General features: G+C 34.0%; 1 protein-coding gene across 1 annotated transcript in view; it reads left to right on the forward strand.

Annotated features, from left to right (window-relative positions):
• Window positions 1–790: 790 nt before the first annotated feature.
• Window positions 791–18,208, forward strand: part of sbb (scribbler) — a 500,943-nt gene continuing 483,525 nt past the window's right edge. The window contains exon 1 of the mRNA XM_085943600.1: window positions 791–1,543. The gene's annotated coding sequence lies outside the window, so the exon portion shown is untranslated. The remainder of the gene's footprint in view (window positions 1,544–18,208) is intronic.

The raw sequence follows: 18,208 nt of genomic DNA on the forward strand, positions 1-18,208 counted from the left end.
CCTGTTGTCAGAAGAATCATAAAATTAAAAGGAAGGAGAAAAAAAAGCTTTCGAGTGTGGTTCTTAAAGTGACTATAAAATAATACAGTCAATGATACATATACTTATAATGCTGGAAAACGTATTTATAATCTTGAATTTATAAATAAGATAAAAAATATAATAAAAAGTCACAAAATAGGATGCCAACATCCAGCAGCCTTTAATGAAATATTATTTTATATTTATAGTATTACTGCGAACTTAATTCCTAGAAGTTTGTGTTTAATACATATTCCTGACCAACATATATATGTTTGTAAACAAATTATAAAAATGTCTATTAATATCTATACCGAAATAAATTATTTGGTGTATTTGTCGTGCTTCACTGTAATTCGTGCTATTGGAAATCAATGCAATAATTAATATTATAATATAGGTATTTTACGTAGAGCCACTATATTAATCAACGAAATCAATGCTGTTTGTTAATACATTAGCGTAATAAATTATGTTTTTCATCCACCACGTAATTGGAAAAACTTGATCATAAAATTTGTATAATACATTTAAAATGTATTAATTGTGAATGTTTTTGTCGTAACAAATTATTGGTTAACATATTAGACCCATGTTCTGAGTCAAAAACACATATTGAAAAACGTAATGTAAATTTGACAGACCCCGGTTTCGAACCTGAAATCCACACTTAACAAAGGGATATGGATTCGGGTTTATAATATTAAAAATTTTTTTTTTTATTTATGTAGGGGTTGGCAGCATTTCGCTCAATATTTATTTTTTCGTCAGTTTCGCTGGCTCGCTCGCTCAGCAAGCTGGCACGCCGCGTGTTCCGCGTCGCGCGCAACGCGCATTACAACAAACAAAAAGAAGTCATTATTATCATTTAACAATATTATTCGCGTGAAAAAACACCGCTGCGAATACCCGCAGAGCAGTGGATCACGTGTGTGTGATGTGTGAATCGTTACCATTTACAATACACGACAAATTAGTGCCGAAAATTGTGACAAACGGATACCTTCATCATAGTTTTCGGGGTTCCATTTTCAAAATAGTGCAAGTACAAAGCCGCGGTTTGTATAAACAGCCGTGTGGATTTTTTTGTATTGATAATTTGTGATATCCATCGACGATTTCTGTTAAGCTCGTTCCTCTGATGGTAACCAGCCTATCTTGACGGGACGGATGAGTGTGTCCGGGCCTAAAACCATCCGATATCCAAAAGAAAATACCCAGTGCGTGTCCGGTGTGATTTTTGTTTAAAATTTTCATTGATAATTCAAATATTCTTAGTGATCTTTTAGTGTGATTGATTCGTCGTGGTAGTGGTGTTCGTTTTGTGTGTTTGTCTACCGTTGTGTTGGTGCGATAGTGTGGCGCCGTTGTGTCGTTGTGCGCTTTAACGGTGTGTATGGAAGTGTGTGTATGTGAGAGCTGTACAACCATTGGCAAAAGGATTTCAGTGCACGTGCTCTGGATATTTTTCTGTTCTCCCGGTTGTTTGAACAGGCCCGCTGGATATATCACAAGCTAAAAGGTATAAAATAACGACTTTTATAACATTTTAAACTCATTCTCATTACACTACACATCACAAACTGCATTAATATATGTCATTGTATTCCCACTTTAAAGTACTTATAATCAACGTTCCCTAATTTTCCTATTGTGTGTGCGGATCATCAACGCATTAGAGCAGTGGCGTAACTAGGGTTGGTGTAACGTAACCCGTCAGTGACGGGCCGTCACCCGGTGCGTTAAATTCCCCCCCCCCCCCACAAACATACAATCTTTCATTAACTTTCTTTCTTAATTTTGTTAATATATTTATTAATTTCAATGATACTATAATATATGAGAGAAATGAGTCGAAGAATTGTGCATGTGATGGTTTCATGCATTTGCCCTGATACCTAGTTGCTTAAAAAATGTTGTTCAAAACATTAATAAACAGTATTTCCCACAATGCACATAATATGCAAGTAACTATAACATACTATTGTAGTGGAACCATGTAATTTTGAATAGGCATGCGCGGACGCAATTTCTTTTAGTGCGCAGCGATTGTTCACACCATTAAGCCGCATTTAGACCAAGCGAGCGAATGTTTGTTCTTACCCCACTCCAGCGAAATTCTTATGCTTGCTCAACAAAAAGCAAGACAATTTCGCTGGAGTGGGGGGAAGAAGAACAAACATTCGCTCGCTTGGTCTAAATGCGGCTTTACCTACAAACCTATACGCGGATCAAACCCATTGCATCGCTTTCCGCACCTCGTACTATTTCCAATGTTTACGTCTTTACCACATTACCGTAAGGTTGGATAGTTTTGGCACGAAGCAAGACATGGTCGGAGGGGCGTCGAGGGAGATGAAGCGATGCAATATAATTTATGTAAGTATCTACAGTATACAATATCAACCGTAGCAATACTCACTTCGGCCATCAGAAGAAATCGCATGGCTAAATAATTGTTCAACAATAATTATTATGTTTTTTACTATGTCCGTCATCTAGGATGCTGTATAAAGGTCTCACCAACGAAAACACCATGCTGTATTTTCAAGACGTACATACTTGTGTGTGGTTTTTGGCGTACACCTTAAGGTATTTTTAAACGATCAGTTCAGTTATTCGTTCAGTATCAGTTTCAGTTTAACTGGTGTGTAACTGAAGAGGCCAACTGAAACTGACATTGAGGAATTTGCCATCAGTGCAAGTGTTGGCTTTCACGATAGTCTGATCGAGCTAGACCAGCGATACTCAACCTGCGGCCCTTTAAGATTTTATGTGCGGCCCGAAACACATTTATTATCAGGAATTTCGTATATCTTGAGATTCTTTTCGACTTTGACGCACAGATAGTGACACCCGAAGAGGATTGTCATTATGGTCCACATCAGATCTGGTATAAGAGTGTTGCTATTGCACACGATTAATTAAAAAAAACACGCATAATTTTTAAAATCTCAAAAATGTTTTGTAAAAAAGGAGGGGTTTCATGATTTTTTTTCGTCACACCAGTAGTAATGCGGCCCGCGTTACTTTACAAATATATTATGTATTTGGCCCGAAGAAAAAAAGGTTGAGTATCATTGAGCTAGACTATCGAGACTAGGGTCACTTGAGATTTATCGAAACTATTTATGCTCATGGATAAAGCTTCCTACAATGTTTATTTAGACTGAAATACCAAAAAAAATCTAATTACGAAATGTCAAAGTATCGTTTTTTGGAACTAAGAAAGTACCTAAGTACTTAATTAATTTAGGTACCCATTTAACTTAATCTGAGCATTTAGATATGACCGTATTGTATAGTATGTTTCATACCACTCTTTTAATATTGATTCAATTAATATTTCGGTACTTACAAGTCTGTTTACTGGAAGCCAGGCGGGAACAGTGGCAATTTTTATAGCGGATTTCGGCAAAATTAAGAATTCAAGAATAGTAACCTAACAAAACAGATAATTCAGTATATCGGCTATTTTAAAAAATTGTTTGCCGCTGGCTTCCACTGAACTACAGACAAGAACCATTATTAATAGGTTTAGAAAATTATTATTTAAATAACATTCGTTTTTAGTGGGAAAATAACATGTAATGGGTATATAGATGTAGGTACCTACCTACATCGCAGTTTACGAACTGAATTGACAACTAAAACTGCGCTGAACCGACAAACTTACGAACTAGCGTCTCTAAAAAGACCTTTACACGTACAATAGTAACGGTGGGTTTATCGTTTTTTAATGTAACGTAAATAATACACACATTTCAATGTTTGCGTATTAATTTGATGTAGAAATGGTTGACATTTTATATTAAATATTAATACTAATTATAGGACACAAATTTTATCTTCATTCCCTTGCGTGACAAAGGGAAAAATTTCGGCACTATTTATAAAAATCAATGTTTTAAGCACACACATGATATAGTACATATTTGGGTACACGTCGGTTATGGGGAAGCCAGGCGGGAACCGCACTAATTGTTGATTTTGGCAAATTCATGAATTCAAAAATGACAACCTAACATAAACTCACCCAACCTAACAAATAATCTAGTATATCGGCTATTTTCAAAATGTGTTTGCCGCTCGCTTCCCTATAACCGACGTGTACCCATATTTTGTATTATAATTCCTTTTCCAATTTCCCAAACAATATTACATAGATATAACGACTAAAGAGGTATTGTCTGTCGAAAGACTGTCACCACCCTTCTAAGGGGATGGGGTGCTTCACCGTTTGGCAATTTCTTTTATGCCGAATACAATCAATCCAGATCGATAAGAAAGGATTTGCTTATGTATTATATGTATAACAAGGATTTAATACATGATTAAATCATTGGATGTTTTGAATTTACTGTATTAGTAGCAAATTATAGATACATGTATACATTATACATCTACAACATTTAAATATACATAGTTATATAGTTTTTTTCGACATTCATTTTTATCATTTTAATTAATCGATTTCTGTAACTATTTAAACATATTTTTCTTATGCATTCTACGGGTTTAAGAAGTAATAGATCCCACATACTTTTGGTGTAAAATTACTTATTCAATATATATATATATGCATACTACCTACGTATTGTTTGTTAGATTTTGACCATAGTATGTGGGTTATACTAAATTATCGGTTTTTGGAAATATACGCCGCAATTCTACAACTAGGCCAAATCATTCGAAGCAAATGAACAATTATTAAAGTTTCGTGCATTTATTAATAAGATTATTATTTTCGTTTCGTTGCAGGCAGATTTTAATTATCGTCAGTAATGACAGCTGACACTCGGACTTGTGATAAATGATTCGCGAGCAATAAGTCAAAAACACGTTTGCATTTGAAAAACCAATACACGGCGCATGCAAGCCGTGTATTCATTCCGAGTTAATTATTAATCTCGATATAACGTGTTAATTCTCATCTCATGTTCGTCGGGATATTATTAAATGTGTACCTCACATCCGCTGAGTTTCATTAATATTAAAGTGATACCAATACGCTGTGCAGTTAAATGAAATACTACATAGGTTACAATAAGACAGTGAGCGCTTTTCTTACCAGATGTAACATTTCCCTGGTTGCTTACAAAAATCTCATTTGAATATAATAGATACATAATATAGCAGTGTCGAAGGCTGGTAAGATTCGACATAAATTGTGCACACTAAACTTTGTCAGTCATACGTATTTGTTTTCATTGAAATAATACTACAACTTACAGATGGTGTTGGTTAATTTTAAAAATTCAATGAAACCCTGCGAAACCAAGCCACAACAGATATGTAATAGTAAAGAAAATACTCGTCTATCTGTAAAATATCTAAAATTAAATGATACATAACTTTGGCAGGGCTTAATGAATTTACAAAAAATAAACCAACAATATGTTCAATGAATTAAGTTGGATTATTAATACATTCTTAATCCAGCAAAAACAAATAAGTAAGTATAAATGAAAAAGTGTGCACAATTTTGTCGTATCGCCCAAAGTATACCAAAACAATAATAGTTTGGTTTAGGTAGGGTTTAATTGATTTTTTTAAAGTAAACAACACCATCTGTAAACTGTAATCTTAGTTCTATAAAAACAAATACCTATGACTAATAAAGTTTAATGTGCACTATTTATGGCGGATCTTCACAGCCTACCTCAAGCCTTCGCCCAAAACAGAAATAGTCGCTGCGGAACAAGCAAGGCAATCGATCACCGTAAAGGTTTCCTTTTTCAGACTGGTATATGGATGAAACTCCTACGAAGGAAGGTACCTATACTTATTACGTTTTAGGATTCCACGATGTGCTCAGTGATCTCTATCACACCACACTCGCAAAATAGGGCCTCTTTGAAGCCCCAGTTGTGCATGATAAGACAATACTATATAAGAACACCTGTGGGTCTATTCACTCTATTCTATACTAAACTTATTGACCGCTAAAGTGATAAGATATTGTGTATGCGTTGATCGTAATTGTTGCAATAAGCGCTACATTTTAACAGCGCCTCTCTTGCTGCTGTTAAAATGTAGAGCTTATTGCAACAATTACAGTCAGCGTATTGTAAATGTTACAATAAGTGCTAATACTTTGATACAAACCTACCCTAACTTTGATAATATCTATCACTTAAGCGGTCGATAAGTACAGAATAGACCCACTGGAATGTCCGCACCGAATTTGGTTCAAACAGACAATCGTTATATTTGCGTGGAATCCTAAATTCAGTTCAGTGGATCCGCAATGATCGCATTCGCTAACTTCAAAGTATCTTATCAAAATTGTTATTTACAAAGATTTACGTTAAGGAGATGACTGTATTTGCATTTTTTATTTAAAGGAAAACTTCGATACCTGGAAGAGCTAAAAAAGTATCTCATTTATGAGAGGAGCATTTTGGGTTTGCAAGCTAATCGCTATTTTTTTCTTTATAGATAAACACAACAGTGATGAATAGACACCGGACATCTGGAGTCCTTTTTTTTTTGGGACGGACTCGAATATTACAACATTTTTTAATTAAAAAATGCGTTAATAATTTAAGGAACCTATGTTTTTCAGAAAAATAAGTTGTACGATGTAGTAGGTACAATGAAATATGAAATAAATGATATTGATAATATGTGCAAGAGACTGTATCGATACTTAATTATATAGAAACGCTGCTATTAGTAGATATACTATACTATTTAGAGAAATTAATGAAGCGCTTACGTATAGAGTGGAAGAATTAGTTGTTAATAGTAATATCTATAATATTTAATAATATTCCACTTTTTATATACCTATTATTGAAATCAAAGTTTAAAATTTCTACTAAACTACTTTTATTTTCACTATCAAATAACAAATCACACTTGCTCCCATAATGAGAAGGACCTGACAGCTAGTGTATTATTAAAATCGTACCAAATCTGAATGATTTCGTATATTATGTTGATACTACGAAAATATATAATATGAAAACATATTATTATATTATATGGATTTATGGATATGTAAAATGGGGAATATCGGACCTACGTGGTTAATGAAACCCTTTAGAAAAAGTTTCGTACGAAAGATACTTCAAATCGTACTTTTGTGTTTCAAGCAAGTGGTTGGACATATTGAGATATTCAATTTTAATATAAAGGTACTGATGTTGTAATGTTTTTTTTTTTAAATTTTGATAGGCCATTTTCAAACACTTTATATTCATCATCCAAAATATGTAAGTACATGCGTTTACTGTTAATTGCTACTCCCTAATACTATAAATTATATATCATAGTATTATATCAATGAAATATATAAACCCGACATAAATATTTATTTCGGAAGTTATCAAAATGATACAATCATAATTAGTCGACATTGATACATTGTGTATATATAGTACCTAATACCATTGATAATAAATTATTTTATCAAGAAATATTAGATATAAATAGGTATAACACAGTTGCAGTGCCTACCATTTCTTAACAAGTTGACCTTCCCTAATAGTTCATAGCTTTATCCAATCTGGGAGTTCACACATGAAACTTTAATTTGATGTTATAGTAATATGGTAAAAAAAACAAAAAAAACTTAACCTGCGCGTTTGTTAACTGATCTACGTATTTTCTTAAAATCCGAGATCACTTCAGTTTTGACGATTATGGATTATAGCTTAAAATTGTTTATTTGGTTTTATTTAGTGAGTAAGTATATTTCGTGATATTTCACATTAGCTGGTTCCTTTGTTTACGGGAAATGACGATTTATCGGGCTTACCTATTGAATGTATTAATAGTATGTAATATATTCATTACGGGTTTTCACAAACACTTCAGATAATCAAAATTTGTTTTTTACTTGATCCTTTACTAATAGATAAGAAAGTTTTCACAATCTTTTATTATATTAAATTACTATATAAACGAAAATTAGCTTTTTTCGATGTCAATGTGCATTTACGATCGGTGAGTGCGCATAGTGCACGAAGAAGCCAGAAGGCATTAGCTGGGTCGTAAATAATGACTAATAGAATACCTAGTACAAAACATAAATCAATTAGAATTTATTGATTAATATTTTTACCACTTGTACCCGTTAGATATACGGACCATTATACCACTTTCCTCTAGAAGGTATATAAGGTACTTTTAAACACTTTGTACATTTTGCATTTTTGTTTATTGTTATTAAATCTTAGTTGATATTATTCTTTTGACTTATTAATTTAAAAATAACAATAATAGATGAAATATAATATTCCTAGATATCATAATATGTCACAATCCTGGGTCTGGCAAGTACACATATTGTTTTTCAATTTGTGTGTGTCAGGGTATGGACCTAATAGGTTGAGCAAGTGGCTGACATCCATTTCTCGTAAAAAACAAAATCTGTCAATGCAAACCTCCACTCTGTGGAGGCCCATATGATCCTATCAGGATCGGATATGGTCAAAAAAAAAAAAAAAATATAATATATAATTATCAAGCCTCGATAGCGAAGGCTGCGTGACTAGCAAATGCACTTACGACCTATGTAAACCTGCTGTTATTATTGTTTTAAAAGCACATTGCATTGTTTTTTTTTAAAGATTATCCTTTGCTTTGTAATTTTATTTTTGTAAATCCACGGTTTTATAGATGGCTGCACTATTATATCTAAAATGTAAACATAAATTTATATACAATATTGGTATATACTACAGCTGATGATGATACATACTATCGTATGGAAAATAATTCATTTTTAAGTTGTGGAGTTCTTGTACGTATCATGCGACGAAAGCAATAAAATCGTCTTCAAGTTTTTGTCATTGGTCGCAAACCTTTTTTGATACCTACACCTACGGCAGGTGAATTTTAAACACAGCAAATATTTCACAGTTTTGAAGTTACGCTATTTATTAATGTATATAAATCAGTCATTTAATAAATAAGGACAAATATCACCAACAAGTTAGTTCAAGTAAACAATCGACTCCCACGTCCTCTATACTTAATTGACTTTTAATGCAATAATATGTACCTACCTATATTTTGTACTGTTATTCAATTGAAAATGTCCATTAGGATAAAATCGGTTGAATATACTTTATAATATGTAAGTATTTAAATCAAATACATAATATAATCATATATCAGATAATTACTTTTTAATAACAACATTTAAATATAATGCTAATTATGTCGAATGGCCACCTAATCGGCGCGCCTTTAGCGTACAATGAATTAATGATGGCGGGACTTTTTTTAACATTACACACCTACAAACTTACCTGTAGAATTGCCAAAATGGAACTACGAATTACCATAGGACGCCATTTTGAAAATTTCATTCGAATGTCAGATTTTGTCCAGTTACTAGTCTTGATTGGGTAGTTTTCGACAATGGCTCCATTTTTTTTTGTAGTACATATTCCACTTTTAATCAATAAATTAGGACCGGTTTCGTCCGCCTCTGAGGGACATTTTCAACTGAATCTTCCCTTGTTCAGTTGAAAATGTCCCTCTGATGCGAACGAAACCGGTCCTAATTTATTGATTAAAAGTGGAATAAGTACTACAAAAAAATGCGTTTTTTTAATTAAACAACAATAAATATTAACGCAATACAATCACTAAGTGAAAATCTGAAGTATTAAATGGGACGGCGGGACTTTTTTTTAACGTTACACACCTACAAACTTACCTGTCGAATGGCCAAAAATGGAACTACGAACTACCATAGGACGCCATTTTGAAAATTGGTCAAAATTTGAAAAATGTCAGATTTTGTCCAATTACGAGTCTTGATTGGGTAGTTTTCAACAATGGCTCCCCCATCCCATTCTTCAGATAAGTTTCTAGGTCTGTAACATGCATTTTATCTACTCAAGGTCTTATAACTAATTTAATCACGGTGAGTAGTTTAGTGTGTGGCATTGCGGATTAGTAGCTCTGGAATATTCTAAATCTAAATATATTAACGTAATACTTAATATTTATAATAAACCTATTCAATAAGTGAAAATCTGAAGTAATATTATACTGCAAACCTTTTAGAAAAATGCAATTACGGCTTATGCAATACACAATATTATAATAGTAGGTATTTTAATTATTCAAACGAATATTTCCAGGGATGTCTCGCATCTACATATGTATTCTATAGACCTTACGCCACTGGTATTTTGAAGAGGAAATTTCTTACGATCAATTTGATGAAATTCTTCAATGTCAATAGTTTATAATCAAATAGACCAGATTGGGCAGAGCATCCTCAAAATACTTAAATATCTAAATAAATAAATAAGTATATGACTTTTTTATCGATATGTAGGTATTGTTGTTTAATTTAATAAAACGCATTTTTTTGTAGTACTTATTCCATTTTTAATCAATAAATTAGGACCGGTTTCGTCCGCCTCAGAGGGACATTTTCAACTGAAGGCATAAAGGCTGAACTCATTTCCCTCTGAGGCGGACGAAACCGGTCCTAATTTATTGATTAAAAGTGGTACAAGTACTACAAAAAATTGCGTTTTATTAAATTAAACAATTATACAATGCAGTTCCACCATGAATTAACAGTTAAAAAAATAAAAGATATGTAGGTACTTTTGCGATATCGGTATTGTCACTTGGTAATACTAATAGGTATCAATATGATACATTTAGAACATAAAACGGGTCAGCGGACAAAATCTTTCAATATTTGTATTTATATTAAGGTGACGCATCAGTGAAACGCCAAATAATTTTCAACTGTACGGGCGACGAAATTTTGGACTCGCTGCCATTCACTGAGAGAATGTTGACCGAGGAACACGTCACTTTGCTGCGTGATGGCGACGGGTCATTTAATTCTAAAATCGTGTAAAGATGACTAAAAACGTTACCCATTTACTTTAAAAAGAAAACATGTCAATGAATATATTATTATTGTTACTAATAGAACAATAAACAGAACATAAAATGGACGTATGTTGGATTTATATGACAATTAATATTTCGTTTGACAGGCGTCATTTTCACCCGCCACCCGCAATCCGCGCATCGCCTAGCGACGATCTTTTTAGACCGTGCCTCAACTAATGCATGGCCTTAATGGTAGGTACGCAAAAGCTATTCGATATTTAATTACGAAAAACATATTCTACACGCAGTTTATAAAAATGGTTTACCATTACTTACCTGCAATAAAACAAACCATCAATTTTGTAATGCGATCTTTTTAATTGCGATTTGCGAATTTGAATTCGTTTGAAGTGGCCACACTTCGCATTATAATATTGGCAAGACGATTATTTTAATTACAATAATTATCATCGCACCTGAGCTGCCAGAAAAAACAACTGACTAATTGTAGAAATCCATACTAAGAATCATTTGGGCAAAAGTCTCCTTAGGATATTGGATTCGTCCACCATTTTAATGTGTTTTTTTATGGGTTGACGGTTAAAGACTCGAAAGATCCGGCCTTTAGTGATGAATTTCCATATAAATTTAAACAAAAAATGGGAGAGCCTATGCCTTATATATGCTCCCAAATTCTGAAAAATGCAATTGGATTTTTTTGGATTGAACCGCAGAATTACCACCGGAAGAGTTTAAAAAATCGACATTTTTTATAAGATAATAATTTTAGGTTTGGAATAACCATAAAAGTATAATATAAATGACTAAAAAGACTCACATTTATTCTTGATTCTTGATATTCTTGACAATAGCTGAGATAAGTATTCCTTTATTTTTTAGGAAATCTAACATTTTTTACTGTCAAATGGCATTCTTTAGTCTGCCAATAATTATTTTTATCGTCGAGTTTAGACAACACAATATGTTTAAAGTGCTCTCCAACAGAAGGGAAACTATATAACTATGTATATTTAAATGTTGTAGATGTATAATGTATACATGTATCTATAATTTGCTACTAATACAGTAAATTCAAAACATCCAATGATTTAATCATGTAACATTTTTAACATGTAACATGTAACATTTTTTACTGTCAAATGGCATTCTTTAGTCTGCCAATAATTATTTTTATCGTCGAGTTTAGACAACACAATATGTTTAAAGTGCTCTCCAACAGAAGGGAAACTATATAACTATGTATATTTAAATGTTGTAGATGTATAATGTATACATGTATCTATAATTTGCTACTAATACAGTAAATTCAAAACATCCAATGATTTAATCATGTATTATTAAAAAGTAGAAAAGTGTAAATACAAAAAATAAATAGAAACAAAGAGTTACCTACACCGAATGAGCTAAGTACCTAGACCCTATATTAAGAATTTATAAAACAACGTCCACCTATACTTATCCTCACGTAGGTGGAATATAATATATTCATATTCAATGTATCAACATCCGAAGCGATTTGGTTAAACAGAGTTATTGCCCTCCCAATTGGCATCACCAATGGCATGTTAGTTCTGCTCCTTGGGAGAACAAACAACTGATGCTCCTGACAATGTCCCAATTTTTTATTTGTTTATGTTTATTACACTAAATTGGCTAATAAAAATGAGTATATTGATTTGAGAATACAATGAAAAAAATAAACTAATGTCAAAGCCAACCACTTACGTTGATACACGTTTACTATAAATATATAATAATTGTGTGGACTCATCCTTACAGTTAATTCTTCAATAACATTCATCCATTGTTTCATGACGTTTTTTGTATGCGTGACTGTGCTTGTATCTAAAGTGTGACGCAGCGGAGTGAGGGGTGGAGGTAGGCTGTTAAGATCCGCCATGAATGGTGCACACTAAACTTCGTCAGTCTTAGGTATTGGTTTTCATTGAAATATTATACTACAATTTATTTACAGACCCTGCGAAAACCAAGCCATAATAGATAATAATAAAAAAATAATCGCCTATCTATAAAACATCTAAAATGATGCAATTAATCATATATGAATTTGGATATAGTTTGGTTAGGCAGGGATTAATGAATTTAAAAAAAATGAACCGACAATATGTGTAATATGTTTTCTTAATCTAACGAAAACAAAATAGAATGAATGAAAAAGTCTGCACAATTTTGTCGTGTCGCCCAAAATATACCAAAACTATTATGGTTTAGTTTAGGCAGGGTTAAATTGATTTTTAAAAACTAACCATCACCATCCGTAAATTGCAGTAAGTATTGGTTCAATAAAAACAAATACATATGACCAACATAGTTTTATGTGCACTATTTATGTCGGATTTTAACAGCCTACCTCCACCCAATACGCCACATACGGAATTGTTGATCATCTTAAAAGCTCTGTTTTGCGTGTGTGAATGTGACACGAGCTCCGTTCGGCCCTCTGGGAAGTTGGCACATTGCAATTTCATATAGTTTGAATATAAGCAGTAAATAAATGTGGTACCTTTAATATATTATTATGAAATTATATATAGGTAAGCATTGGATAGATATAATTATCGTTTCTTCGAATTCATTGAATTGTATCATTGGGAAATCTAGTCCTACGAATCTTCTTACGAAAACCGATGCGACCAATAAAACAATATATGTACATACCTGGTCATTTTTAACGGCGGCGAATACCCGTTTACCTGCTCGCGGTGTCTGCTGCCCTAATAGCCGGTGATACCTGCCGAGGTATCTATTAACTTCTGCTAAACAGGTACAAACAATCTCGTCTGATCATTAAGGCCCATTAGAGACAGTTGTTAAGCTATTTTCATATATCTATCTTTTCTGTTTAACCGTTTATATTTAATTCTCTCAATGCTGGTGAAGTATTTAATTATTTACCTTAATAACTCCGCATTTACTTGCTAGAGTATAAATAATACATCGATAATCAATACATACTCTAAAGTTTTTCGATTTACTATATTTCGACGTATATCTACACGACATTTTCATTATAAATTTTATCCAATAGATAAAAAAGGAAATCCAGATAAATGAAGCTTTTCTGTGTTAACTAACATAATATAAGAGACATACCCACCGCCGTAATTTTTTCTCAGTTGGGGTACTAAATTAAATACACTACAATTGATCATAAATAAAAATCATCCATTAAATAATGTTGGACAATCGTTTTATTCATAGTCTAATTTTTAATAATGAAAGCACATAATATTGCTTGGTGTAGCGAACGTTGTGTTGAGTGTCCCGGGAGCAACCTCGAGTGTGCATGGTTCTTATGTAGGTACCTATGTTTACAGCGACGCACCGACTGATGGATCTTCGAGACCTTCAATCTCATACATCAGACCTGAATGTACGTGCATGTCTACTGCTTGTACTCCAGCAATGCGTTGGTGGAAGTAGTTGAGACTCCTTTATTTGAGGTTATATGGATACAATCCGTGGCTTTATCCAACTGGCTTTCTCTTAGGTATGCTTACATACTGTAGTTTAAATACTAGAAGATATCAATATTTGACCACGTATTTTTTTCGACTTATACGTAGTGTAAATGAGAACTCTGCCATTATTGGTAGTATTGACTTGTGTGTCCCTGATAACCATCTTAGAAATCAGGAGCATCAGTTGTTTGTTCTCCCAAGGAGCAGAACTAACATGCCATTGGTGATGCCAATTGGGAGGGCAATAACTCTGTTTAACCAAATCGCTTCGGATGTTGATATATTGAATATGAATATATTATATTCCACCTACGTGAGGATAAGTATAGGTGGACGTTGTTTTATAAATTCTTAATATAGGGTCTAGGTACTTAGCTCATTCGGTGTAGGTAACTCCTTGTTTCTATTTATTTTTTGTATTTACACTTTTCTACTTTTTAATAATAACTTAAGAAGTACCTATCGATCTATTTATTTTTATATTATCCTGTTTTAATAATATTTCTTTGTTTTTAAATGTCATATTGTGAACGTCTTAAATTAATAATTTGTAATGTTCACTATATGTAGAAATAAATAAAATTTGAATTTGAATAAGCCTTAATGAGGACCAGTGATGCTGAGCGTTCTCTGTTGTGAAAAAAAATCTAATGAATGTTAGAAAACAGTTAAGATAAGCTTTACTTAAGGCCATGCATTAGTTGAGGCACGGTCTAAAAAGATCGTTGCTAGGCGATGCGCGGATTGCGGGTCGCGGGTGCAAAAGACGCCTGACAAACGAAATATTATTTCTCATATAAATCCAACATACGTCCATTTTATGTTCTGTTTATTATTCTATTAGTAACAATAATAATATATTCATTGACATGTTTTCTTTTTAAAGTAAATGGGTAACGTTTTTAGTCATCTTTACACGATTTTAGAATTAATTGGCCCGTCGCCATCACGCAGCAAAGTGACGTGTGTCTGACTCGACGTTCTCTCAATGAATGCGAAGCGAGTACAAAATTTCGTCGCGCGTACAGTTGAAAATTATTTGGCGTTTCACTGATGCGTCACCTTAATTGCGATCGATAACTTAATTTTAAATAGGTATTTCAACACGTATTAATTTTATTTTAACTTAACTGTTTGTTACCTTCCCTGCATCACATACTTAGGGTCGTCGCTCGCACTTCCCTGTAGACTGGGGGAGGGGGGTTTAAGATGCTTAAATTCTTGCTTGAAGATTTATTATAACGTCAAAGAGTACAGTACCGTGCTGAGGGGAGATTGCCCAAGCTACGGTAGCTTTTTTCGACATGTCTAAAGTATGTACCTACTTACCAACACGCACTCAGCAGGGTTGCCGACGTTCGAGCCCACAGAACAGATAATAAATAGAATACCGATAGGCAATATTCAATACGCCGCATGGTGAAGCAGGCTTTTGAATGTGTGAGTGTCCTACGAAAACGAAGCACGCATTATACACGTGCAATAGTGTGTGTAATACACCAACATTAAATGAGCGTAAATGCATAAACCGAGAGCAGTTTTTAGTATTCGACGTAAAACGTATTCTTAACACGTGTGTAAGTTTAACCCGGATTCTTCCTTACTCGAGTCGGTTACCTGCTATCGCCTTACCCGTTGTGTATTTCAGTTCCCATTATTTCTGAGTTCCCTGTTCGAGCCTCATTTTTATATAGATTTATTTAACTCGCGCGAACAACTCGCTTTATACACTAAATTCTTAAATTAGGGGTTGGATTTAAGAGGGACCCCTTATACCTACTAGCAGAGGCACCTAGCGGAAAAATACGAAGTTTGCAATTTGAGACATTTTTTTGATAATTTACAATTCCAACTTTATTAATTAATAAATATGTCATCATCATCATCATCAGCCTGAATCTATCCACTGCTGGATGAAGGCCTCTTCAAGTTGCTTCCACTTCTCTCGGTCCTGTGCATTGCGTTGCCACGTACTTCCGCAGAACTTTATCATTTCATCGATCCAGCGGCCTCTAGGTCTACCTTGTGGACGTTTTGTACTTCTTGGATACCACTGGATGACTAGATTTGTCCAACGATTGTCTCTTCTTCGAGCTATGTGTCCAGCCCATCTCCATTTAAGGCTTTTAATAAACTTTATTACATCGCAAACCCTTGTCTGCTTCCTTATCCACTCATTCCTCTTTTTGTCCTTTCGCGTTATGCCCAGCATGCACCTCTCCATACCACGTTGTGCTACTCTAAGTTTCTGGATCTCTCTTTTACTTAGGGCCCATGTTTCACACGCATATGTCATCACGGGAAGCACACACTGGTTGAACACTTTGCGCTTTAGGCACAGTGGAAGGTCACTTTTGAAGACATTATTCAGGCGGCCAAAAGCACTCCAGCCTAGCTTTACTCTGCGAACAATTTCATCAAATATACATCCATCTATAGATACTTGTTGTCCCAGATAGATGTAGCTTTTCACCTGTTCGAGCTGAGTGCCATTGATGAGGATCTCTTTTTGGCCTGCAAAGCAGTTGAACATGACTTTCGTCTTTGTTACATTTATTTTCAAACCTACTTTGTTGCTTACTTCAGCGAGTTCCTGCATTCTGCTTTGGAGGTCTTCTGAGTCTTGCGAGAAAATTACTATGTCATCGGCAAAGCGCAGATGACTCAGGTATTCTCCATTTATGGGGATCCCTTTGTCATTCCAGTCAAGTTGCCTGAATAAGTCTTCAAGGGTAGCTGTAAATAGTTTAGGTGAGATTGTATCACCTTGTCGGACTCCTTTGCTGATAGGAAATCTGCGCGATGGTTTATGGAGATTTACAGATGCTGTTGCGCTACTGTATATATTATTGAAAATATTTATATAGCGTCCAGGGATTCCTTGTTTTCTGAGTGCGTCGAGTATTGAACATTTCTTTATCGAATCAAACGCCTTCTCATAGTCTATAAAACCCATGCATAGTGGCAGTTTGTATTCCTGGTACCGCTCTATGATTTCTCTGACGACTTGGATATGGTCCATAGTGCTGTATCCTCCTCTAAATCCGGCTTGTTCTCTCGGTTGGTTCTCGTCTAGTACATTTTGCAGACGGTTTGAGAGAATTTTTGTGAACGTCTTGTAGAGAATAGGGAGTAGACTTATTGGACGATAATTTGCTAGGTCTTCTCTGTCACCTTTTTTGTGAAGAATGACAATGCTGGCATTTTTCCATACCTCTGGGACATCCTCTTTGCATATGCAGGCTGTGAACAATTGTGCAAGTACTTCATTTGCATCCTTTCCTGCTTTTTTGAGGATATCTATCGTTAAACCGTCTTCCCCGGGGGCTTTCCCACTTTTCATGTAATTTAAAGCATGGGTTACTTCCCAGGATGTAATTTCGGGAGTATGGTCTTCCGAATTTCCATTTCTCTGAAGATCTAAGTCTATAGTCGTATTGTCAGTGTCATCACTGTAGAGATCGCTGTAGAACTCTTCCACTCGGCTTAACAAGTGTTCCCAATTTCTGACGATAGAACCATCTTTTGCTTTTAGTGCTGTGATTTGACGTTTTCCTATCGACAAGCATTGCTTGTTTTTGTTTAGACTTCTGCCTGCTTTCACAATTGCTTGTATGAGGTTTACATTGAATTTACGAAGGTCTTCTCTAATCTTCCTTCGGAGGGTTTTGCAAAGTGATGAAAAGTCAAAGATAAACTTACAATTGTAAAAAAAAATGTGAATTTGTTACATATTTATATCACGAATAACGTTATTATTACATTATATTTATTATTAAATTTTTTTCTGTGTAAATTTTTGACCAATTCATCATTTTAATATTTTTTTTATATTCAAGTATTTCAAAAGACATCGATTT

Source organism: Rhyacophila brunnea, unplaced genomic scaffold (genome assembly GCF_057557595.1).
Source record: "Rhyacophila brunnea isolate RB1 unplaced genomic scaffold, BYU_Rbru_1.0 scaffold_16, whole genome shotgun sequence".
Classification (NCBI taxonomy): Eukaryota; Metazoa; Arthropoda; class Insecta; order Trichoptera; family Rhyacophilidae; genus Rhyacophila; species Rhyacophila brunnea.